We start from the raw sequence: 27,706 nt of genomic DNA, 5'->3' as shown, positions 1-27,706 counted from the left end.
TGCTTCACAGATAGGCAACCACAAGACAAAATGTTAGTGCTCAATCATGTCTGACACTTTGTGACCCCATGGACTGTAGCCTGCTAGGCTCCTCTATCTATGGAATTCTCCAGGGTATAATACTGGAGTGGTTGCCATTCCCTTCTCCAGGGGATCATCCCTACCCAGGGATCGAACCCAGATTTCCTGCATTGAAAGTGAATTCTTTACCATCTGAGCCACCAGGGAAGCCCTAGGCAAAGAAACCTAAATAACTAAGATTGAAGAGAACTCTTAGAATGTCATTATTCTCTTTGTCTCTCTTCTTTTATTTTTCTAATCTGGTCTGGGTCCCATAAAGATACGACCACTTATTTTTCTTTAAAATGAAGTGACACAAGAAGGAAACTTTACCTTCCTATGTGCCAGAAAGGAAACTTAGCAAAATATTTACGGTGCTTTTATTAGAGTGGCATATTGTGTTTCCCCTTCATAGATCACAGACTTGTCATGGCGAAGGGGCTTGTATAACACAATGAAGCTATGAGCCATGCCTTGCAGGGCTACAAAAGAAGGATGGGTCATAGAAAGTGTTCTGACAAAACGTGGTCCAGTGAGAGAGGAAATTGCAACTCACTATAGTAGTCTTGTCTGGAGAACCCAATGAACAGTATGAAAAGGCAAAAAGATATGACAGCAGAAGATGAGCTCCCCAAGTCCAAAAGTGTCTAGTATGCTACTGGGGAAGAGTGAAGGGCAGTTACTAATAGCTCCAGAAAAAACGAAGCAACTGGGTCAAAGCGGAAATGATGTTCAGTTGTGGATGTGTCTGAAAATAAAGTCTGATTCTATAAAAAACAATATTGCCTAGGAACCCGGAATGTTAGGTCTATGAATCAAGGTAAATCAGATGTGGTCAAGCGGGAAATGGAAAGATTGAACACTGATTTCTTTATTAATCAGGGAACTAAAATGGATGGGCTTGGGCAAATTTGGTCCAGATGACTGTTGTATCTACTCTGTGGGCAAGAAGCTCTTAGAAAAAATGGAATAGCACTCACAGTAAACAAAAGAGTCCAAATGCAGTGCTTAGATGCAACCTCAATAACAACAGAATGATCTCAGTTCATTTCCAAGGCAAACCATTCAGCATCATACTAATTCAAGTTTATGCCCCAACTACTGATGCAAAGAAGCTGAAGTTGATTGATTCTATGAGACCTACAACGCCTTCTAGAACTAACACTGAAAAAGATGTCCTTTTCATCACAGGGAATTGGAATGCAAAAGTAGGAAGTCAAGAGATGCCAGGAATAATAGGCAAGTTTGGCCTTGGAGTACAAAATGAAGCAGGACAAAGGTTAGCAGAATTGTGTCAAGAGAACATGCTGGTCATAACAAATGCCCCTTTCCAACAACCCAAGAGATGATTCTACATGTGGATACCACCAGATGGTCAATACTGAAGCAGCCAAAAATGGAAAAGCTCTATACAGTGAGCAACAAAAAGACCTGGAGCTGATGGTGGCTCAGATCATGAGCTCTTTATTGCCAAATTCAGGCTTAAATTGAAGAAACTGGGGAAAATCACTAGGCCATTCATGTATGATCTAAATCAAATCCCTTATGATTATAAAGTAGAAGTGAAAAATAAATTCAAGGGATTAGATCTGATAGACAGATTGCCTGAAGAACCAGAGATGGAGATTCATAACAATGTACAAGAGGCAGTGACCAAACTCATCCCAAAGAAAAAGAAATGCAAGAAGGCAAAGTGGTTATCTGAGGAGGTTTTATACATAGCTGAGGAAAGAAGGGAAATGAGAGGTAAGGGAGAAAGGGAAAGGCATACAAAACTGAATGCAGAATTCAAGAGAATAGCAAGGAGAGATAAGAAGGCCTTCTTAAAGGAATAATGCAAAGAAATAGAGAAAAACAATAAAATGGGATAGACTAGAGATCTATCTCTTCAAGAAAATTGGAAGTATCAAGGGAACATTTCATGCAACGATGGCATAATAAAGGACAGGAACAGTAAAGACCCAATAAAAGTGGAATAGATTAAGACGAGGCAGCAAGAATATACGGAAGAAGTATATCAAAAAAGTCTTAATGACCCAGATAACCACAATGGTGTGGTCACTAATGTAGAACCAGACGTCCTGGAGTGTGAAGTCAAGTGGGCCTTAGGAAGCAGTACTATGAGTAAAGCTAGTGGAGATGATGGAATTCCAGCTGAGCTATTTAAAATCCTAAAAGATGATGCTGTTAAAATGCTGGACTCACTATGTCAGCAAATTTGGAAAACTCAGCAGTGGCCACAGAACTGGAAAAGGTCAGTTTTCATTCCAATCCCCAAAAAAGGCAATGCCAAAGAATGTTCAAACTACTGTACAATTGTGCTCATTTCACATGCTATTAAGGTATGCTCAAAATCCTTCAAGCTAGGCTTCAGCAGTAGCTGAAATGAGAACTTCCAGATGTACAAGCTGTGCTTAGAAAAGGCAAAGAAACCAGAGATCAAATTGCCAACATTCATTGGATTATAGAGAAAGCAAGGAAATTCCAGAAAAACATCTACTTCTGCTTCATTGATCACACCAAAGCCTTTGTGTGGATCACAACAGACTGTGGAAAACTCTTAAAGAAATGGAAGTACCAGCCCACCTTACCTGCCTCCTGAGAAACATGTATGCAGGTCAAGAAGCAACAATTAGAACTGGACATGGGATAATGGACTAGTTCAAAATCGGAAAAGGAGTACCACAAGGCTGTATATTGTTACCCTTGTTTATTTAACTTCTATGCAGAGTACATCATGTGAAATGCTGGGCTGGATGAATTATAAGATGGAATGAAGATTGCTAGGAGAAATATCAACAACCTCAGATATTCAGATGATACCACTCTAATGGCAGAAAATAAAGAAGAATTAAACAACCTCTTGATGAGAGTGAAACAGAAGAGTGAAAAAGATGGCTTAAAACTCATCATTCAAAAAACTAAGATCAGGGCATCTGGTCTCATCACTTAATGGTAAATAGAAGGGGAAAATGTGGAAGCAGTGACAGATTTTATTTTTTAGGCTCCAAAATCACCGTGGACAGTGAGTGCAGCCATGAAATTAAAAGACGCCTGCTCCTTGGAAGGAAAGTTATGACAAACACAGTGTATTAAAAAGCAGAGACATAATTTTGCTGACAAAGGTTTGTATAGTCAAAAGTATGATTTTTCCATTAGTCATGTATGGATGTGAGAGTTGAACCATAAAACTGAGCACTGAAGAATTGCTGCTTTCAAACTTGGTCCTGTAGAAGACTCTTGAGAGTCCCTTGAACAGCAAAGAGATCAAACCAGTCAATCCTGAAAGAATCAACACTGAAGATTCATTGGAAGGACTGATGCTGAAGCTGAAGCTCTAATACTTTGGGTACCTGTTGTGAAGAGACAACTCATTGGGAAAGACTCTGATGCTGGACAAAATTGAAGGCAAAAGGAGAAGAGGGTGGCAGAGGATGAGATGTTTAGCTATTATCACCAACCCAGTGAACATAAATTTGAGCAAACTCTGGGAGACTGTAGAGGACAGAGGAGCCTGGTGTGTATATTCCATGTGTCCTAAAGAGTGGGACGCAACCTAGTGACTGAACAACAACAACAACAACAATATTGCATTTAGTTTTTTCCATTTTGTTTCTAATTTCCAATGTGTATATAATGGGCTATCATACTTTTGTAGTGTAATAAATTATGAAAACAGTAGGGGAAGACACCAGTTATTTTATTGATTAGGAAGGTGAATTCCATTTGAGGTGAGATGTCCAAGAAAAATTAGTGAGTAGCAGAACCAGGACTAACACCAGGGATGAACTCAAACTGGTGGCAAGCAGATAAGCATTGATGATATACCTAAATTCTTAACATGGGCCCACCATCTTCTAACTGCATTACTAGAGAAGTCTTTTCATTTCTTGCAGCCTCCATTTCCTCATTTATAAGATGGGGGTAACTGGTTGGATTGTAATTTCCATGGGCTTTACACATGCTAGCACACGTGAAATATGTAGCACAACAAAACAGAGGAGGCCTGAAGTGGCAGCTTTCCTCTCCTGGCTGCTCATCAGCATCTGTTCTGTCAGTGATGCCAACATGCAGAAGCTGATTAAGTACATGATGACTTTTATTGACGAAGTCAAGGAGGAAGCAGAATAGACAGGAAAGCAAAAGAAGAGTTCAACATTGAGAAAGATCAGCTTGTGCAAGCGTAAAGAATGAAGATTATGGAATATTATGAGAAGAAAGAAAAGCAGATTGAGCAGAATAGGAAAATTCAGATGTCCAGTCTGATGAGTCAAGTGAGGCTCAAAATTGTCAGACTGAAAGATGGATGATCTTGTCACAAACCTAAAGACAGTGACTCAGCAGAATGGTAAAAGATAGAGCCAGGTGCCAACTGCTGCTGAATGGCCTGATCCTCCTTGGCTTGTACCAGTTGTTGGAGCCCTGAATGGTCATTTTTGCAGAAAACAAGATTTCCTGCTGGTGAAGGCAGCAGTTGAAAAGCAATGTCTGTGTAAAAAATCACCACCAGAAGAGATGTTAATGTCTACAATGATCCGAAGGCCTACCTGCCTGAGGAAATAGCTGGCAAGGTTGCAATCTATAGTAGGGATTGCAAAATCAATGTTTCCAATATCCTCAAAAGCTGGCTGGACCTCATTGTCTAGCAGATGATGCCAGAAGTATAGGGAACCTTGTTTGGTGCAAATGCCAACAGGAAGTGTTTGGACTATGCCTACCGGAGGTAGTGTCCATCTGCTGCTGTGACATGGATGCTTCCGACATTGGAAGAAACAAGATGACCTCTGTAATTTCCTCTTTGCTGTTCTCATATTCTGTATTTATCAGTGGATAGAAGGAAATGACAACCCACTCCAGTATTCTTTCCTGGAGAATTCCATGGATAGAGGACCCTGGCAGGCTACAGTCCATGGGGTTGCAAAAGAGCAGACACAACTGAGTGACTGAACAACAACAACCCTTTTGTAGGTAATACCCCTGGCTGATTGGTAACAATGGGAGTGTTTTACTTAATATGGTCAGGAAACCTTCCTCTAGCATATCTGAGATTTCAGCTGCCTGCTGGCTCTGCAGTAAGAAGGCAAGGGGTCAGACGGTGGGTGCATGAATGTCTCTGAGTCTCCTGTTCTCCTCTGGTCCAGTGTCTAGCCTGGAAGGGCCAGTATATGGTGGGCTCTGGAGTCAGGTCTTTGCTCTTTGGGCTTGAATTGCATGTGAGGCCACATTCCTTCCAGCAGTAGTGGCTTCACTGTTACCTGTTTTGGCCTATAAATGTTTGTAGTGTGATTTAAGATCTACACCATGAATATGCTTTATTTATTAAAACAAAATGCATACCTGGAAAAAAGTATGTAGCTGTCACATAATGGGTAACCAATAAATGCCATTTCCCTTCTTTCCAATTGCTCCATTGCCTGTTATCAGTTCAGTTCAGTTCAGTCACTCAGTCGTGTCCGACTCTTTGCGACCCCATGAATCACAGCACGCCAGGCCTCCCTGTCCATCACCAACTCCCGGAGTTCACCCAGACTCACGTCCATTGAGTCAGTGATGCCATCCAGCCATCTCATCCTCTGTCGTCCGCTTTTACTCCTGCCCCAATCCCTCCCAGCATCAGAGTCTTTTCCAATGAGTCAACTCTTCGCATGAGGTGGCCAAAGTACTGGAGTTTCAGCTTTAGCATCATTCCTTCCAAAGAAATCCCAGGGCTGATCTCCTTCAGAATGGACTGGTTGGATCTCCTTGCAGTCCAAGGGGCTCTAGAGTCTCCTCCAACACCACAGTTCAAAAGCATTAATTCTTCGGCGCTCAGCCTTCTTCACAGTCCAACTCTCACATCCATACATGACCACAGGAAAAACCATAGCCTGGACTAGATGGACCTTTGTTGGCAAAATAATGTTCTGCTTTTGAATATGCTATCTAGGTTGGTCATAACTTTCCTTCCAAGGAGTGAGCATCTTTTAATTTCATGGCTGCAGTCACCATCTGCAGTGATTTTGGAGCCCCCCCAAAATACAGTCAGACACTGTTTCCACTGTTTCCCCATCTATTTCCCATGAAGTGATGGGACCGGATTCCATGATCATCGTTTTCTGAATGTTGAGCTTTAAGCCAACTTTTTCACTCTCCACTTTCACTTTCATCAAAAGGCTTTTTAGTTCCTCTTCACTTTCTGCCATAAGGGTGGTGTCATCTGCATATGTGAGGTTATTGATATTTCTCCTGGCAATCTTGATTCCAGCTTGTGCTTCTTCCAGTCCAGCGTTTCTCATGATGTACTCTGCATAGAAGTTAAATAAACAGGGTGACAATATACAGCCTTGATGTACTCCTTTTCCTATTTGGAACCAGTCTGTTGTTCCATGTCCAGTTCTAATTGTTGCTTCCTGACCTGCATACAGATTTCTCAAGAGGCAGATCAGGTGGTCTGGTTTTCCCATCTCTTTCAGAATTTTCCACAGTTGATTGTGATCCACACAGTCAAAGGCTTTGGCATAGTCAATAAAGCAGAAATAGATGTTTTTCTGGAACTCTCTTGCTTTTTTGATGATCCAGCAGATGTTGGCAATTTGATCTCTGGTTCCTCTGCCTTTTCTAAAACCAGCTTGAACATCAGGAAGTTCACGGTTCACGTATTGCTGAAGCCTGGCTTGGAGAATTTTGAGCATTGCTTTACTAGCATGTGAGATGAGTGCAATTGTGCAGTAGTTTGAGCATTCTTTGGCATTGCCTTTCTTTGGAATTGGAATGAACACTGACCTTTTCCAGTCCTGTGGCCATTGCTGAGTTTTCCAAATTTGCTGGCATATTGCGTGCAGCACTTTCACAGCATCATCTTTCAGGATTTGAAATAGCTCAACTGGGATTCCATCACCTCCACTAGCTTTGTTCGTAGTGATGCTTTCTAAGGCCCACTTGACTTCACATTCCAGGATGTCTGGCTCTAGGTCAGTGATCACATCATCATGATTATCTGGGTTGTGAAGATCTTTTTTGTACAGTTCTTCTGTGTATTCTTGCCACCTCTTCTTAATATCTTCTGCTTCTGTTAGGTCCATATCATTTCTGTCCTTTATCGAGCCCATCTTTGCATGAAATGTTCCCTTGGTATCTCTAATTTTCTTGAAGAGATCTCTAGTCTTTCCCATTCTGTTGTTTTCCTCTATTTCTTTGCATTGATCACTGAGGAAGGCTTTCTTATCTTTTCTTGCTATTCTTTGACACTCTGCATTCAGATGCTTATATCTTTCCTTTTCTCCTTAGAAATGTACCCGCCAATATCTTCTTTTGAGTTACTCTAATGTCATATGCTTTTTACACTTATATATTAATACAATACCTTGTATTGTTCATATGTTGATGTCTTAACCGCTAGTACCACAGAATGTGACTATATTTGAGATGGGGCCTTTGAAGAAGTAAAGTTAAAATGAGGTCTTTAGGGTGGGTCTTAATCCAGTCTGACTGGTATCCCTATAAGAAGGGGATGTTTGGGTATATGGAGATACACCAGGGATGCATGTGCAATGAAGAAAGACACTGTGAAGATGTAGAGAGGTTGACTTGCCACTTGCAAGCTGAGGAGAGGACTGCGAGGCCTCAAGAAAAACCTAACCTGAGGATATCTTGTTCTTAGACTTCTAGCCTCCAGAGCTGTGAGGAAATAAATTTCTATTGTTTAAGCCACATAGTTCATGATATTTTGTTATGGAAGCCCTAGCAAAGTACTACCTCTTCTATCTTTAAATAGAAGCTAAGCTGCTCGAGGGCAAACTGTATTGTACTCCTTCGTAATCAGAGCAGATGATCAACAGTTTCTTGATGAATACTATGATTTTTATGTAGAATAGATTTTTATTAAGGATATTACTTGTATTTGTTTTGTATTTCTTTTATGTCTCCCATGGAGGCCCAGCTATTGAGGTTACAAACAACTGTAATATAATAATGAGGATTATATATAATCTTTTTTTTCCTGTTGCAAATAGCAACTAGAATTGTCCTTTTTATGAAGTCATAGGAGTAAATGCAATTAAGGCTGAAAAGATTATTCCTTGTTGCCTGTCTAGACATAGGAAGAGAGAATTAAATCTTCAAATGTAATTTCTGAAATTAAGATTAATGACCAGTAGTACATGATTCCCTTATATGTTCATGACCTCATGTTGTTTTAGACTAAATGTGGGGGCTTCCCACCGTCTTTGTATTAATGAATATGATTGAATTATTTTAAATATAGCTAGACTATAGCATTAACTTGTCTGTGTTTGAAGTTTGCCTTGTATTTTTCAGAGGATCAAAAACAGGCAATCATAAAAGAGAAAATCAAAGAGCTTTTTACTGAATTTTAAAAATTACATTTAATTCTCATTTTCTGGATTATGAGGAATGTGGGAGAAAATGAATTATCTTAGTGAATTTATGGAAGGGACATCAAGAGATAAAAAAAAAATTTGTAGGTTTTCAATGTTTGCCAAGTGTAAGAGTTTAAAGGGGGATTTAGTGATAAACGAGAAATCTTATGAACAGTATGGTAGCAAGTTTATTACTGGGAAAAATGCAGAAAATAGTTTTTAAGGAAGTGGAGGGGGCTTCCTCCACTTGTTTTTGAACCAACACGACCTTTGTGTTTTCCCTCGTGACTCAGACGGTAAAGCGTCTGTCTGCAATGCAGGAGACCCGGGTTTGATCCCTGGGTTGGAAAGATCCCCTGGAGAAGGAAATGGCAGCTCACTCCAGTATACTTGCCTGGAAAATCCCATGGACGGTGGAGCCTGGTAGGCTCCACCGTCCATGGGGTCGCAAAGAGTCGGACCTGACTGAGCGACTTCACTTTTCAGCACATATGTGTTTACATACACATAAGGAATATTTTTCTAATGTCTTGTCATTGTCATTACCTGCTGAGTAATGTTTGGATGTTAATTAAAGCTTATGGCACTCATTCAGACATCTGTAGATAAAAGGCATTAGAATAGATGATCTAGAAAAATTAACATACTTTTCAATTCTAGGATTCTCTCTGTAGTATATCTGGATATATGGGAAAAAAGGGAGAGGATGAAAGCGATGTTACTTAGGGAGGGTACTGTTTGTACTTGTTCTGTGAGTCTCCTAAAGACAGTCTTTGCCACGGGGCGTTGACTGGCTTCTGAGCTCAAACACCAAGCCCTGTGCTTTAAGACCATGGGTACTATTCACTGCTGAATCTCCAGAACTAGAAGAATGCCTGCAACATAAAAGACAGTCAAAATACTTGTTGGAAGAAGGAGTAGATTAATGTTTCTAATGCTGTTTTGAATATAATCTTTCTATTATAGGGTAACTTGCCTGTATTTTTCAGAGTTATGTTGACATATGTCCACTCAGTTATTAGACATCTGGATTAGAGGACTAGAGAATTAGAGAAAGGTAATCACATGTTGCTGCTAAAGTAAAGCAAATGTAGCAGCAAAATTTTAAATAATGTTTTCTTCTGACATAGAAAAACAATAAAGTTTGCTTTATTTCTACCCCTTCCTTTTTTGTGTTTTGTTCTTTTGTTGTTGTTGTTGTTATTAGGAGAAAGATGTATTTTCTGAAACTCCAGAATGAGTATCTTATGTGAGGGCAGGGGACACTGTCTGTTTTTTTTTTTTTTTTCATGGACCTAGCAATACTGAATCACAAAAGTGTTTATTTAATTTTTATTTATATTTAGTATGGGGCTGCAGGAAGCTCCCTGGGCCAACTCTACTACCTGTGAGCATGGAGCTCACGGGGGCTGTCAGCGGGAGCAAGGAGAATGTGAGGTGCAGGGAGGGCGCCGAGGTGGGGGCTGTGATCATGGTCAGGACAGAAGCTGTGGATCAGAGAGACAGAGCTGAGGAGTATCCTCCCATCGAAGGCTTGAATGGAGCTACAGGGAGAGGTCCTGGAGTGGCATCTCTCCAGGGCTCTACTACCTCCTGGCTCTGTGACCTTGTGCAAGTTTCAGGGCTTCAGTTTTCTCACCTTAGCCTCAGCTGAGGATCTTTAAAAGTGCTAGTGCTTGAGTCCCACCCCAGAACGTCTAATGTTACTGGGATGTGCCCGAGTGTTGAGGACGTGAAAGCTCCCCTATTCATGCTTCTGTGCAGCCAGGGCTGGGCACAAAAGTATTGAATGGATGAATGGATGCTGAAAATGGTAAATGGTTGCAAAAGTCATGGTATTTGGCTCAATGTTCATTAGAAGTGGGCAAAGGTAGTCTGGAAAGAAGGGAGTGAAGCATACTGCTGCTGCTGCTGCTAAGTTGCTTCAGTCGTGCTGACTCTGTGCGACCCCATAGACGGCAGCCCACTAGGCTCCCCCGTCCCTGGGATTCTCCAGGCAAGAACACTGGAGTGGGTTGCCATTTCCTTCTCCAATGCATGAAAGTGAAAAGTGAAAGTGAAGTCGCTTAGTCGTGTCCAACTCTTCACGACCCCATGGACTGCAGCCTACCAGGCTCCTCTGTCCATGGGACTTTCCAGGCAAGAGTACTGGAGTGGGGTGCCATCACTTTCTCCATGAAGCATGCATGTATGTATATATTTATAGAAAAATCAGAGAAATATACTGATACTTCTGTTTTAACAAAACATAAAAGCTCTGTTAAGTCTGTTGATTTTTTTGGTCAAGTTCAAGGGAAGATTCTTGAGTAAAAAAAGACAAAATCAAAAATATTGAAACATCTGGCCATTATTTTGAAAACGCTTGGTGACTTTATAAGAGAGAATATTCTAAATATTAGCCATATGGCAAGAAAGAATTAGAGAAAACTGAGTTGTCTTGTAGTATGGCTTGTCTCAGATACTAGTCTTCTAGCAGGTAGCTTATCATTATCCTACTCTCCAAGTCATTATGGCAGCATTTCTCTGTATGTCTGAGTTTGGTGCACACTTTCTGTGACTTAGGAGTCTAATGTCACTGAAAAACTCTGTAAGGACAATCATCAGCATGGGAATCAGCCCATCATTCTGACTGAATAGAGATAAAGAGGAAATCAGCTGTCTAATGAAGCTCCTTCTCTGACCCCTGCCATTGTAAAAAATAGCAGCTACAGTATTTCATTATGAAATCTGTGTGCTTCACTTCTCACCCTTCCTTGGTTTGAGAATCAAAGGCCATTTCTGTCAGATCTCACCCTTGGAGTTCTCATCGTCACTCATGACTTCAACTATCACCTCTACGCAGGTATCTCCCCAAATCTGTATTGCAAGTCCCACTCCCTCAGCCCTTGCTACAATCCTGCCTCCCAATAAAACAAGTTTTATTTCTTAATCTAGACAACTTTGACCTTATAGTTGCATGTTTTGATAGAGTCAGAATCACAATATTTTATTCTGCTTTTTCCTCAAAAATTAAATCATTAAACCTTATGGACTGGACTTTTATATTTTTCTTCTTAACAGATATGCTTCAGGGACTGAAACAATTTTTTTTTTAGGATTAGGGAATGTCAGAGCTATTTGCTGGCTTCCTTTTTTATTTTCTGAATAAAAGCACTGAGTAAGTGTGACATGTATATCACTTTAAAGTTGAGACTGCAGAATAAAATTTAAGAGATTTATTCTCTCCTCGAATTTGACTCTGAAAATAACTTGTACTAACATCAGGAACCTTGCATCCTCATCTGTGTAATTGCATGGTTCCCACAGTCAAATTAAAGACATAGAAGTGATTGCAATAGAAAAAAATATTTAAAGAATGCATTAGCTCTGTATTAAGACTGTTCAGTAATTAATACATTCAAAGTTTATACTCAAAGAGTATGTTTTTTGATTAAGTATGTCTAGGCACTATTTGTACATCTCAGAAAACCTTAAATATATATGTCTCTGAAATTCTTACATTTTACAAACTACAACTTAGTCATTCTAGTCTTATATCAACACTTACTGAGATATCTCCATGACTTACCCAAGTCCCAGATTTGAAATAAAATTTCATCTATCCATCTACAATATATAAATTCATTTTGTTTTTAAATAATTTATTTATTTTTGGCTGTGCTGTGTCTTCGTTGTTGTCGGGCTTTTTCTGGTTGTGGTGAGCAGCAGCTACTCTCTAATTGAAGTGCACAGGCTTCTCATTGTGGCGGCTTCTGTTGTTGTGGGCATGGGGCAGGGGCTCTCGGGCACGCGGGCCTCCATAGCTGCGGCACATGGGCTCAGTAGTTGCAGCTCCCAGTCTCTAGAGCACCAGCTCAGTGGCTGTGGCTCATAGTTGCTCTGTGGCATTATGGGATCTTCCTGGATCAGGGATTGAACTGAAGTCTTCTGCATTGACAGGTGAATTCTTTATCACTGAGCCAGCAGGGAAGCCCCCAGATATATACATTTAAAATGATATATGATCCATGGTGCTGGAAGTTTACTCCAGCAGGGAATACCTTTCTTCTGAACAGGACTTTATCATTTACAAGGTGCTTATCTCCACCACACCTATTAATCCTCCATTAGACAGAGGAGCCTGGTAGGCTGCAGTCCATGGGGTTGCTAGGAGTCGGACACGACTGAGGGACTTCACTTTCACTTTTCACTTTCATGCATTGGAGAAGGAAATGGCAACCCACTCCAGTGTTCTTGCCTGGAGAATCCCAGGGACGGGAAGCCTAGTGGGCTGCCGTCTCTGGGATCGCACAAAGTCGGACACGATAGAAGTGACTTAGCAGCAGCAGCAGCAGCAGCCTCATAGTAATACTGATAAAGGAAAGCCATGAATTTGCCTTTCTAGGCTTAAAAATTCTAGAAATGAATTTCCTTGTCTATAGCCATATAAAGGAGATCTTCTTCATCATCATCTCTATACCATAAGCATTCAGATTCTGGATTTATTTTTGTCTAATTGCATGGTTCCTCTCTATTTACTGTTCTATTTCTTTATGCACTCTGGTGTCTCTTCATGAGGTATCTGCATTACATCTATGTAGAATGAGTACCTCTTGCCTCATGGTTTCTTGCCATGTAGTTTGACCCTTATTACCATCAGAAACTTATAAAACTTGCCTATGGTTTAGCTGAAAAACTTACAGACTTCACCCATCAAATATATATTTTTAAAGTATTATATTTTGAAACAAAAATTATTAAAATATATTAAAACTGATTTTAGAATAATTTCATGAAGATGTTTGACAACAATGTTTGGCAGTTTACCCAGGGAGAGACCAAAGTGAAGAACCCCTGCACACTGCTTTCTCTGGAACCTTAGATTTTCCCTCTTGTGCTATATTTACATGTGTAGCTTGTCTAATTGTCTGCTGTTGGGCCTCCTTGTACTTCTAGTGCTTATCATAACCAGCTAGAGTGTCAGGGCAAAGCGTGAAGAAAACCTTACGTTCTCACCTGAGTAAGCCAGCTTACAGCAGTATGTGGACCCTCTGTGCTGGGTCCCTCTCATCCTGTTTTTCATTATGTGTTTCTGACATTGCAAAAAAAGAAGTCAACAAACTGTCTTCTCAGTAAAGTGGCTCTAAAAACTTAAAAGTTGTTTACTAATTCAGCCAGACTTGAGATGTCAATGATATAACCAGATTAATCAGATGGTAACAAATGCCAATTAAATTTAAATAAATTCAGTATAGTTCCACTCAAGGCAGGCCAATCCAATATAATTCAATTCATTTCAAGCATATCTGAGTGTACAAGGATAAATAAAATGCACTCACTGTGTACATTCTAACAGTGAGAGTAAGCATACAAACAAAATAAATTGCAATGTTCAATAAGTAGAATAATGAAATTATGCACACTATCCTGAAGGACTTTGAAAGATGCCCAAGATGTCAGAGTGGGGTCAACTTTAGACAGAGGGAAGATCATTGGATACCTTGGTCCATTCCCTATGACCTTGGATAGGCTCTTATGCCTATAATAATGATCTTAGCTATTTTCACACAAATACTTTTCACTTCAATTATTTTATGAAACATGAATGTTTTACTACAAATATATTAAAAACAAATGCATAAACCAAAAGATAAATGGCTTTGACTTGAGATTCTATACTGTGATATGAACAGTTTTGGATCTGTGAAATGTGGTGAACTTGGTTTCAACCATCATTTAAAAAGATAGCAAGGATATAGTGGGAAATAGGAAAAATACAAAATGCATATGAATTGAGAGGTTGTTTAATTTCCCATTCTAACACCAAGAAACTTCCTTGGTGGCTCAGGTGGTAAAGAATCCACCTGCAATGTGGGAGACCTGGGTTTATCCCTGGAGGAGGGCGTGGCAACCCACTTCAGTATTCTGGCCTGGAGAATCCCCATGGACAGAGGAACTGTCCGGGCTACAGTACACGGGATGGAAAAGAGTCGGACACGGCTGAGTGACTGAGCACAACAGCACCAAGAAGCCTTTGATTTAGATTATATTATAAATCTGCTGAGGGTTTAAAATTTCTTGTGTGTAAACAGGGAAATGGTTATCAAGGAAATCTCTGTGGTCTCTGCTGGCTCTTAAAGCATTCTCTGATTCTACAGGATGATCGGGCCAGTGAAAATATCCCAAGGGATGCAGAATGAAGAGTGGAATGAGTACAGTCTTTGCAGCCAGCAGAGCTCAGACTGAACCCTGGCTGAACTTCATCCGGTTGAATGATTTAGGGCACATGGGCATCACTTCATTAGTAATTCTCATTTGTAGAACACCTATTTTATAACACTGTGAGGATTAATACAATAACATGATCAAAATACTGCAGAGCTCTTGGCACATACTAGGTACTTAAATGTTAATTTCTGTTTACATCTTCTTTTGTTCTGATTAACAGAAACAAGTCAATCTCTTTTATAGGGAGCCTCAAATATTCAGGTGTTAATGTTCAATAATTCTCAGAATTATAGGTTGTCTGAGAATATGTACTATGGCCAAGACATGATAGATCAAGTGAAGCAGAGAAATGGATTAAGGTATCATGTAGCAAGATATTTGATAGCAGTGTTGTTGTTTTCTTTAAAGAGAAAGTCATTTAACAAACTCATGCCATAGTGGCCTTGCTGCTTTTCTATCTCTCATGACCTTTCAGTTGTGCCTGATTATTCGCTGATACCGTGCAACCTGACTAGTCAGCACATTTGCTGATAAAGGGACACTGCTTACATAATATTTCTCTTGCATTTCACTTCACAGCCAAGATTTATTAACTTTGTTGGTAGGAGTCTTCATATGAAAACTTGGATGCTTTTATGGAGACACACTGTGCTACACTTACAGAAAGATCGTTTCATAAGTATTATTATAAAAGGCAGTATAGCTCTGAAATAAGCTGAATGCAGAGTCTCTAAGATCTAAGGTGGATGTTGCTCCATCTCTGTTCTTCCTGGGGACATTCTGTTCTTGTTTCATTCTCTTTGTCCATCAGTTCAGGCCCAGTTTCACAGAAGCTTAAATCCTCTGTTTTTTTGGTAGAAGATGTGAGGAGAAGCAACTCTGGCTGGAATGGGAAAAATCCTTCCATTTCTTATCAAATGCTATGATAATATGTGATAGCATGTTTCTAACAACCCCTCAGTAAAGAGCATTTACTAAGGGGTTATTAGAAACAATGATGTATATGTCTGCTTGGTATCCTGAGAAGACTGGGATCTTTCAGATCAGACAGGTACAGTTTCAAGTATCAGGTCATCACTTAATAACTGGGACTTTCAATGATGAACTTATTTTCTCTGAGACTTAGGCTAATAATAACTTTTGTATGGGATGATGTGAGGATAAACTAAGACAGTAAATTCAAAGTTCTAAGCAGTATCTCTTGCATGAAGGTATGTTGCTGCTAAGTCGCTTCAGTCGTGTCCGACTCTGTGCGACCCCATAGACGGCAGCCCACCAGGCTCCTCTGTCCCTGGGATTCTCCAGGCAAGAACACTGGAGTAGGTTGCCATTTCCTTCTCCAATGCATGAAAGTGAAAAGTGAAAGTGAAGTCACTCAGTCGTGTCCGACTCTTAGTGACCCCATGGACTGCAGCCCACCAGGCTCCTCCATCCATGGGATTTTCCAGGCAAGGGTACTGGAGTGGGATGCCATAGTGGCCATTAAATGGGGGCATCATAAAAACAAAAACTGTGTACAAAGTGACAAATGAAAAGTGTCTTTATAAAAAAGTGTCAGTCACCTCAGTGATGGTTCTGTTTTCCAAGCGAATGACTATCACACACATCTGATAAGAATAAAATCTTTTAATCCCAGCTTGTATAAATCCCCTTTCCTTTTGTTTCAGCAGAATTGACTTCAGTCTGTCTCTCCAATTACAGTATTCTTGAATAAAGTCTTCCTTGCTTCTTTAAAAAAAAAAAAAAAAAGAATAAAATCTTTTTTCTAAACAGGTGACATTTCAACTTTCACTCTTTTGTTTGTAAAATAAACAGGAAACAAAAAAGCGACCCCAAACTAGACTTTTTTTTTTAAGAGAATCTATGACAGCATCTTTTTTCAGAACTTGGCAAAAGTTTTCTGGTTGTTATGTGAAAGGTAACTCCTGAGAGAAGGCAGGAAGATTTATAGGGCATAAGTAACAATCTTTCAGCACAGTAATAGTATGTTGCAAGCAAACATAAGGGAAGCCATTATAAAAATGGAAAAGGATGTTACTTTTCACATCTAGGGTACATTTTCAGGGGAGCATGTTGCTATGAGTGGCCAGCATGAATATCTGTGATTATATGAATATTCTGTGATTACCTCACTGATAGTGAGCCTGCTAATGTGACTGACAGGGATGGAGAGTGCTGGTGCGGAAAGGGAGGGATAACATTGCAGTCACTGACACAATAGGCTTTTATCCTACTGTACATTTCCCACAGAGTCAAGTGGCTGGTGATGTTAGTATTTGGAAAAACAGCCAGTGGCTTTCTATGCTAATAATCTTAATCCCAAGCCCGTAAAATTGTTATACACACTCCTTAAAGTAGTAGTCAAAGGTATTCCACGAAAAAAAGGGCTTCCGCAGTCAAATAAGTTTTGAAATGCTGAGTAGTATGTCCTCCCCACTGTGGATCAACACAGTATAAAATACTATATGAAAAACTTAGAAGTCCTGCACTGAAAGAAAGTTAATTAATTAGGGAATGGTTCAATCATTCCCCCATTTTAAACTGGTGTCCTTTATCAACAAAAGTTTATAAACATCCTGTTGAGCAAGTGATCTGGAAAACATACTTTGGAAAACCCTGTAATTGGCATTCAGGGAAAAAATTATATATGTGATAATGTGAAGGGGTGAGTTGTTTTGGAGAGATGGACTTTCACGATTACACATCTTCTGAAACATACTCCTTGTGCTTTCTCAGTGAAGGTGTTTTAGAGTCATCTGTGAAGAATATATTGTAATCTTTGTTCTGGCTTATGACTAGTTTTCTTGTCCAGGGAATATCTCGAGGATACTGTGGGTTGGGTTCCAGTTCAGTTCAGTCGTTCAGTCATGTCCGACTCTTTGCGACCGCATGGACTGCAGAATGCCAGGCTTCCCAGTCCATCACCAACTCCCAGAGGTTGCTCAAACTCAATGTCCATTGAGTCGGTGATGCCATCCAACCATCTCATCCTCTGTCTTCCCCTTCTCCTCCTGCTTTCAATCTTTCCCAGCATCAGGGTTTTTTTTTTTTTTCCAGTGAGTCAGTTCTTCACATCAGGTGGCCAAAGTATTGGAGCTTCAGCTTTAGCATCAGTCCCTTCAGTGAAAATTCAAGACTGATTTCCTTTAGGATGGACTGGTTTGATCTCCTTGCAGTCCAAGAGACTGTCAAGAGTCTTCAACACCACAGTACAAAAGCATCAGTTCTTTGGTGCTCAGATTTATGGTCCAGCTCTCACATCCATACATGTACTACTGGATAAACCATAGCTTTGACAAGATGTACCTTTGTTAGCAAAATAATGTCTCTGCTTTTTAATGTGCTGCCTAGGTTTGTCATAACTTTTCTTCCAAGAAGCTAGTGTATTTTCATTTCATGACTGCAGTCACCATCTGCAGTAATTTTTGGAGCCCCTCAAACATAAAGACTGTCACTGTTTCCATTGTTTCTCCATCTATTTGCTATGAAGTGATGGGCCTGGATGCCATGATCTTAGTTTTTTGAATGTTGAGTTCCAGAATGTTGGGTTCCAGACTGCCACAAGAAAGCAAATATTGCCATAAAGTGAGTCACATGAATCTTTTGGTTCCCAGGACACATGACAGTTATGTTCATAGTATGCGGTAGTCTACTGAATGTGAAATAGCACTACGTCTAAAAAATGTACACACTTTCATTAGAAAATACTTTATTGCTAAACAAGGCTAGCCATCATCTGAGGCTTCAGTAAGTCATATTCTTTTTTCTGTGGAGGTTCTTGTCTTAATTTTGATGGATATTGACTGATCAGGGTGGTGGTTGCTGCAGGCTGCATGGCTGTGGCAATTTCTTAAAATAAGACTCCAGTGAAATTTACTGCATCGATTGACTCTTCCTTTCACAAATGATTTCTCTGTAGCATACAACACTGTCTGATAGCATTTTCCCACAGTAGAACTTTTTTAAAAATGGAAGTCAATCCTTTCAAGCCCCACTGCTGCTTTATCAACTGAATTTATATAATATTATAAATCTTTCATTGTTATTTCGACAGTCTTTTATAGCACCTTTGCCAGGAGTAAATTCTATCTCAAGAAATCACTTTTTTGTTCATCTGTAAGAAGCAACTCCTCTTGAGATTGCAACAATTCAGTCACATCTTCAGGCTCTACTTCTAATTCTAGTTCTCTTGCTATTTCCACCATAATGGCATTTACTTTCTCCACTGCAGTCTGCTGCTGCTGCTAAGTCACCTCAGTCGTGTCCAACTCTGTGCAACCCCTTAGATGGCAGCTCACCAGGCACCCGCATCCCTGGGATTCTCCAGGCAAGAACACTGGAGTGGGTTGCCATTTCCTTCTCCAGTGCATGAAAGTGAAAAGTCAAAGTGAAGTCACTCAGTCGTGTCCGACTCTTAGCGACCCCATGGACGCTAGACATGGAGCCCACCAGACTCCTCCGTCTATGGGATTTTCCAGGCAAGAGTACTGGAGTGGGGTGCCATTGCCTTCTCTGCCACTGCAGTCTAGAATGCTTCAAAATCATTCATGAAGGTTGGAATCAACCTCTTCTAAATTCCTGTTAATGTTGATATTTTGACCTCTTCTCATAAATCATGAATGTTCTTAATGACATCACCTTCCCAGAAGGTTTTCCATTGACTTTGCCCAGATCCATCAGAGGAATCACTATCTATGACAGTTATAGACTTATGAAATGTATTTCTGAAATAATGATTCAAAGTCTAAATTACTCCTTCTTTCATGGGCTGCAGAATGAATATTGTGTGAGCAGGTATAAAAACAACACTAATCTCATTGTATACCACTATCAGAACTCTTGGGAGACCAGATGCATTGTCAATAAGCAGTAATATTTTGAAGGGATGTCTTTTTCTGAGCATTATGTCTTAACAGTTGGGTGAAAATATTCAGCAAGCCATATTGTAAACAGATGTGCTATCACTAGGGTTTGTTGTTCCATTTAGAGAGCATAGTCAGAGTAGATTTAGTAGACTCATTACTAAGGGGCCTAGGATTTTCAGCATGGTAAAATGAGCATCAACTTAAAGTTGGCCCTAACAAGAGAATCAACTTGTCCTTTGAAGCCTCGAAGCCAGGCATTGATTTCTCTTCTTCAGATATGAGAGCCTCAGATGACATCTTCTTCCAATAGAAGACTGTTTAGTTTACACTGAAAATCTGTTGATTAGTGTAGCTGTCTTTATTAATCACCTTAGCAAGATCTTCTGGGTAACTTGCTGCAGCTTTTGCATCAACACTTGCTGCTTCACCTTGCACTTTCATGTTCCGGAGATGGCTTTTTTCCTTAAACCTCGTGACCCAACCTCTGCTCATTTCAGGCTTTTCTTCTGCAGCTTCCTCACCTCTCTCAGCCTTCAGAGAATTGAAGTGAGTTAGGGCCTTGCTCTGGATTAGGCTTTGGCTTAAGGGAATGTCATGCCTGGTTTGACTTATACTGCTGAAACTATCTCTGTATCAGCAGTAATACTGTTTCACTTTCTTATCATTTATGTGTTCCCTGGAATAGCACTTTTAATTTCTTTCAAGAACTTTGCATTCATAACTTGGATAGCTATTTGGGGCAAGAGGCCCAGCTTTTGGCCTATATCAGCTTTTGATTAGCTTTCTGATTTGCTCCCTCATCTTAATCATTTCTAGCTTTTGATTTAGAATGAGAGACACGTGGCTCTTCCTTTTGCTTGAACACTTACAAGTCTTTGTAGGGTTATTAGTTGGCCTGATTTCAACATTGCTGCGTCTCAAGGAATAGAAAGGCCCAAGGAGAGGAAGAGGGACAGAGACCAGTACATCAATGGAGCAGTCAGAACACACCAGAACATTTTTTGATTATGGGTGTGGTCTGTGGCACCTCAAAACAAGTACGATAGGAACATAGAAGATCACTGATCACAGATCATCATAACATACAGTAATAATGAAATAACTTGAAATATTGTGAAAATCACCAAAATGTGACGCAGAGACATGAAGTCAGCAAATGCTGCTGGAAAAATAGCATCGATAGATTTGCTGGACACAGGGTTGCCACAGACCTTTAATCTGTAAAAAGGCAGTATCTGTGAAGCTCAGTAAAGCAAAAACACAATAAAAAGAGGCCTGCCTGTACGGTTGTGTTAAACAGGAATCAGTTATTTCATAGTTTCGTTTTGCAGATTAAGGCACCAGAGCTGGATCTTATTGTCTGATGAAATCCTTTTCAGGTTTTATTCTACAGCTTTCAAGTTCTGCAGCAACTTTCTTTTTAACTAAAAATATTTTCTTAATTTAAGCAATCCGCCACGTTGAAGAGAACTTGTAAGCACTGTTCGTACTTGTCAGGAGTAAATGGGACTCTGGAGAGTTCTATGAAATAGGAAACATTTGAACAGAGTATCATCTTTCCTTCAGCTGTTTGTATAGATGCAATTTCTGCAATTCTATACCCCACAGCTCTAATTCCTCTTCATCTGTGTCTCAGGCTTCCATCAATAATCCTTGTGCTGAAACACATTTGACAAGAGAGGTAGAGTGGATACCCTTGCAATATCTTCTGAATGTCACTCAAGAGCAATTTGTAATCGAGATCATAAATTTTAGGAAGAAAAATGTAAAACTAAGTGGGGGGTTCAATCTGTATGAATCTGGATTGGATAAGGGTATGGCTAGTAGCATTTTATAAAAATCATCTTTTGATTAGACACTGGAGATTTTGTAAAACATTAAAAAAATCAGTGATTATTATGGATATATATCTTAAAAAATAAACCGCTCTTGCAATGTACCTTAATAAATGAATGAATTGGATGTTTTCTGGATCCAGTTATATTCACCTTACACACCGTGATTTCTAATACATCTTTCCATCCTAGAAAGTCTATAGCACAGTTGTTATCCCATCTCATAACATTTGTATTGAAAAAAGGATCTAGTCTGTTTGTATGTGTTAGGTAAGAGACTGAATTTCTGCTGCCCTTCTGAAATTCAGGAGAAATATATGCTATTGCCTACAATAATATATCATTAAAAAACTGAGTAAGAAAAAATGAGATAGTCTGTTTGGACAGTGAAAAATGTTAAATTAATTTTATTGATTTGGACCTTTCTGTTTATTAGGTGAAGCTATTAAAATTGTTCTAATTGTTTTTGAACAAAATATTGAAAATTAAATATGAAAGCCATGTAGTGTATTTTACTCTTAATTTGTTCAAGAGCACTATACTCATATTAACTTTTCATTATTTGTTTATATAATAGCATTATATAATAGAACTTTAGGGGAAACATACTATATTTAGGTATATTTATCCTGTACTATTTTTCTCTCAACTCTAGTACATTTATGTGTTATACATATGTTTAGTTACAAAATGAAAGAACATTGTGTATTAAGCATTTAGAAAAATGAATGATGAATTTAAAATAACCTTTGTCTAAACATATGACTTCATACTGTTCATGGGGTTCTCAAGGCAGGAATACTGAAGTGGTTTTCCATTTCTTTCTCCAGTGGACCACATTTTGTCAGAACTCTCCACCATGACCCGTCTGTCTTGGGTGGCCCTACATGGCATGGCTCATAGTTTCATTGAATTAGACAAGGCTGTGGTCCATGTGATTAGATTGATTAGTTTTCTGTTATTGTGCTTTTCAGTCTGTCTGCCCTCTGATGGACAAGGATAAGAGGCTTATGGAAGCTTCCTGATGGGATAGACTGACTGAGGGTGATACTGGGTCTTGTTCTGATGGGTGGGGCCACGCTCAGTAAATCTTTAATCAAATTTTCTGTTGATGGCTGGAGCTGTGTCCCCTCCCTGCTGTTTATCTGGGCCCAAACTATGGTGGAGGTAATGAAGATAACGGTGACCTCATGCAAAAGATCCCATGCATGTACTGCTGCAGTCCGGGCCCCCAACCTTGCAGCAGACCACCACCAACCCATGCCTTTGCTGGGGACTCCTGGACACCCACAGGCAAGTCCAGGACAGTCTCCTGTGGAGTCACTGTTCCTTTCTCCTGGGTGCTGGTGCACAACGTTCTGTAGTGCCCTCCAAGAGACTATTTCCCAGTCCTATGTAAGTTCTGGCAGCTCTGTGGTAGGGTCAATGGCAACCTCCTCCAAGAGGACTTATGCCATACCCACACCCAGAGCCCCTGTCCTTGCGCATACCACTGATGACCTGTACCGCCACACAAGACACTCAAACACAGTTCTGTCTCAGTGTCTGTGGGGTCCCTGGGTCCTGGTGCCCACAAGGTTTGTTTGAGCCCTCTGAGCATCTCTGGCAGGAATGGGATTTGATTCTAAATGTGAATTTGCACCTCCTACCATCTTGCTGGGGCTTCTCCTTTGCCCTTGGGTATGGTGTATCTCCTCACAGATGCTCCAGTGCCCACCGTCTTACTGGGATTTCTCTTACCTTGGACATGGGGTATCTATTCAGGGCTGCTTCAGTGAAATGCAGGCGCCGCTCCTGACCTTGGATGTCAGGAATGTCCTCTTGGCAGCTCCAGTGCTGCGTAGCTGCCACTCTCTGCTCCAGTGCTGTGCAGCTGTTGTATGAAAAGGCAAAAAGATAGGACACTGAAAGATGAATTCCCCAGGTCAGTAGGTACCCAATATGCTACTGGAGATCAGTGGAGAAATAACTCCAGATAGAATGAAAAGAAGAAGCCAAAGCAAAAGCAACATCCAGTTGTGGATGTGACTGGTAATGGAAGCAAGGTCCGATGCTGTCAAGAACAATATTGCATAGGAACCTGGAATGTTAGGTCCATGAATCAAGGCAAATTGGAAGTGATCAAACAGGAGATGGCAAGAGTGAATGTCGAATCAGTGAACTAAATTGAACTGGAATGGGTCATTTTAACTCAGATGACCATTATATCTACTACTGTGGACAAGAATCCCTTAGAAGAAATGGAGTAGCCATCATGGTCAACAAAAGAGTTTGAAATGCAGTACTTGGATGCAGTCTCAAAAATGACAGAATGATCTCTGTTCGTTTCCAAGGCAAACCATACAATATCATGGTAATCCAAGTCTATGCTCCAACCAGTAATGCTGAAGAAGCTGAAGTTGAATGGTTCTCTGAAGACCTACAAGACCTTCTAGAATTAACACCCCCAAAAGATGTCCTTTTCATTATAGAGGACTGGAATGCAAAAGTAGGAAGTCAAGAAATACCTGGAATAACAGGCAAATTTGGCTGTGAAGTACAGAATGAAGCAGGGCAAAGGATAATAGAGTTCTGCCAAAAGAACACACTGGTCATAGCAAATACCTTCTTCCAACAACACGTAGAGAAGACTCTACACATGGATATCACCAATGGTCAACACTGAAATCAGATTGATTATATTCCTTGCAGTCAAAGATGGAGAAGCTCTATAGTCAGCAAAAACAAGACTGGAAGCTGACTGTAGCTCAGATCATGAACTCCTTTATGCCAAATTCAGACTTAAATTGAAGAAAGTGGGGAAAACCACTAGACCATTCAGATATGACCTAAATCAAATCCCTAACGATTATACAGTGGAAGTGAGAAATAGATTTAAGAGACTAGATCTGATAAACAGAATGCCTGATGAACTATGGACGGAAGTTCTTGACATTGTAAAGTAGAGAGGGAGCAAGACCATCCCCAAGAAAAAGAAATGCAAAAAAGCAAAATGGCTGTCTGAGGAGGCCTTACAAATAGCTGACAAAAGAAGGGAAGCAAAAAGCAAAGGAGAAAATGAAAGCTATATACATTTGAATGCAGAGTTCCAAAGAATAGCAAGGAGAGATAAGAAAGCCTTCCTCAGTAATCAGTACAAAGAAATAGAGGAAAACAATAGTATGGGAAAGACTAGAGATCTATTCAAGAAAATGAGAGATATCAGGGGAACATTTCATGCAAAGAAGGGCTTAATAAAGGACAGAAATGGTATGGACCTAAGAGAAGCAGAAGATACTAAGAAGAGGTGGCAAGAATACACAGAAGAACTGTATGAAAAAGATCTTCAGGATCCAGATAATCACAATGGTGTGATCACTCACTTAGAGCCAGACATCCTGGAGCATGAAGTCAAGTGGGCCTTAGGAAGCATCATTATGAACAAAACTAGTGGAGGTGATGGGATGCCAGTTAAGCTATTTCAAATCCTAAAAGATGATGCTGTGAAAGTGCTGCACTTAATACACCAGCTCATTTGGAAAACTCAGCAGTGGCCACAGGACTGGATAAGGTCAGTTTTCATTCCCATTCCAAAGAAAGAAAATGCCAAAGAATGCTCAAACTACTGCACAATTGAACTCATCTCACGTGCTAGTAAAGTAATACTCAAAATTCTCCAAGCCAGGCTTCAACAATACATGAACCATGAACTTCCAGGTATTCAAGCTGGGTTTAGAAAAGGTAGAGGAACCAGAGATCAAATTGCCAACATACACTGGATCATCAAAAAAGCAAGAGAGTTCCAGAAAAACATCTTCCACTTTACTGGCTATGCCAAAGCCTTTGTGTGGATCACAAGAAACTGTGGAAAATTCTGAAAGAGATGGGAATACCAGACCACCTGACCACCTCCTGAGAAATCTGTATGCAGGTCAGGAAGCAACATGTTCCAGTGGACATGGAACAAAGGACTGGTTCCAAATAGGAAAAGGAGTACGTCAAGGCTGTATATTGTCATCCTGCTTATTTAACTTATATGCAGAGTACATCATGAGAAACGCTGGGCTGATGAAGCACAAGCTGGAATCAAGATTGCCGGGAGAAATATCAATAACCTCAGATATGCAGATGACACCACCCTTATGGCAGAAAGTGAAGAAGAACTAAAGAGCCTCTTGATGAAAGTGAAAGAGGAGAGTGAAAAAGTTGGCTTAAATCTCAACATTCAGAAAACAAAGATCATGGCATCTGGTCCCATCACTTCATGGCAAATAGATGGATAAACAGTGGAAACAGTGTCAGACTTTATTCTTTTGGGCTCCAAAATCACTGTAGATGGTGACTGAAGCCATGAAATAAAAAGGTGATTACTCCTTGGAAGAAAAGTTATGACTAACGTAGATAGCATATTCAAAAGCAGAAACATTACTTTGCCAACAAATGTCTGTCTAGCCAAGGCTAATGTTTTTCCAGTAGTCATGTATGGATATGAGATTTGGCCTATAAAGAAACCTGAGCACCGAAGAATTGATGCTTTTGAACTGTGGTATTGGAGAAGACTCTTGAGGTTCCCTTGGACTGCAAAGAGATCCAACCAGTTCATCCTAAAGGAAATCAGTTCTGAACGTTCATTGGAAGGACTGATGCTGAAGGTGAAACTCCAGTACATTGGCCACCTGATGCGAAGAGTTGATTCATTTGAAAAGAGCCTGAGCTGGGAAAGATTGAAGGCTAGAGAAGAAGGGGATGACAGAGGATCAGATGGTGGGATGGCATCACTGAGTCACTGTACACGAGTTTGAGTAAACTCCAGGAGTTGGTGATGGACAGAGAGGCCTGTCATGCTGCAGTGCATGCAGTTGCAAAGAGTCAAACACGACTGAGCGACTGAACTGAAACATATGAATTAGAGAAATTAAAGCATATGACCACAGGCTATCACTCTACTTTCTCTATAATAAATTGCACTGTTTGAGGAATTCCTTTATGCTCACAAGTTGCATCAGATAAACATTATGCAATTCATTAGAAGATCTATATTGGATAATGAAACAGATAATTTTAAAAGTGGTGCAAGTGGTGAGGCCTAAATGCCCATTAAACATTTCCCTCTGTTTATTTGTAGTCATTCTTCTTTCATTCAACTCTTTGGGGATTAGAGAACTCCAGCCTGTCCTGGAAGAAGTCTCTGTCGCCGTGAGGAAGGCTTCTGTGTTCTCTGTGTCTGTTTAGCTTTCAGCTGCCCTGAGACCCTGCCAAGTGTCAATCAGGGCTGATTGGACACCTGTGTCCAGGGACCGGGACAGAGCAGCTCACCTCACTCAGGTCATCAGACCATCTCCAGATGCCAAAGAATCCCTGAAGTTATGAACAAATTTGCTTATGATGCAAATTAGTGACCTGCGCCTAGATGCTTCATTAATGCTCTGTCTCCCCTGAGCCACCAAGGTGTCAGAAGTTGCACTGTTTGCTCTCACATTTTTTTCTCTCTGTAATATATGTTAATAACCATTTATCCTCATAGAAATGGTTTCATCAATTACTAATGGCTAGTTGACAAACTATCAAGGTGGAGATGAAAATTAGATTCCATTTAGAAAAACAAACAATATTTACCTTTTCTCGTGGAAATGTGTGAAAAAACTTCGGAAAATTCTGTTATTATATGAGGTCTCTGAAGAATCTGTGATTAAAAACAATGAAAGAAGAGAAATATGAGTTTCCATCTAGATCACTATTTTGTTTTTTTATATAAAAGTGATGAGAAAAATTATGTGAATCCATAATTGTATTATATTAACGTCAGCTGACAATATTCTGTACAGACTTTTGTTTGCTTAAAATTCTGCCTCTTGGGTTTAAACACACATCTAAAATTCAGTCAACTCATTTCTTTCTTGCTGAAGTCACTTTATCAGTTACTCTCAACTACTGAACTTATTTTACGTGTTCCCTTTTTCCAATATTACATTCTCAAACTTTTGGCACCTGGGAATTCCTCTCTGTGGTGGTTTTATTACTGAATTCAAGATTTGTAGTTATTATTAATTATTTGGCTAATAAGATGAGTTGATAGGGTCTTGCTGCTTCTTTTGCTTAGTATTATGGAATGATACTGACTGCTGTGGACAATGCCCAGGCATTTTCCAGTGAAGTACGCCCATGAAGAATGAGTTGTTTTTTTTCATGAATTGCCTCAGCAGAGAAAACAATGCTTGACAGTTTCCTGTGGCTGTGGTCTTTGGTTTTAGGTAGCTCATACAGTAGAATGGATTTTAGCAATATTTGAGAAAGATACTTCCAGAATTTCACCACTAAAAAGAACAGGCACTAATAATAATAAATATATGGAAAGAGTAAATATTTGAGAATCTGTTTTATGTCTTTGAGGATCATTTGCTTA

The 27,706-nt window shown here is 39.9% G+C and overlaps 2 pseudogenes; one reads left to right on the top strand and one right to left on the bottom strand.

Annotated features, from left to right (window-relative positions):
* Positions 1-4,787, top strand: part of LOC102401395 — a 45,241-nt pseudogene extending 40,454 nt beyond the window's left edge.
* A 13,562-nt stretch (positions 4,788-18,349) lies between these two features.
* The window catches only part of LOC123332466, an 83,366-nt pseudogene continuing 74,009 nt past the window's right edge, over positions 18,350-27,706 (bottom strand).

The sequence above is a fragment of the Bubalus bubalis genome, chromosome 3 (assembly GCF_019923935.1).
Source record: "Bubalus bubalis isolate 160015118507 breed Murrah chromosome 3, NDDB_SH_1, whole genome shotgun sequence".
In the NCBI taxonomy this organism is placed as follows: Eukaryota; Metazoa; Chordata; class Mammalia; order Artiodactyla; family Bovidae; genus Bubalus; species Bubalus bubalis.
Note: the sequence above shows the minus strand (reverse complement) of the source record. Positions and strands in the feature narration are given on the sequence as shown.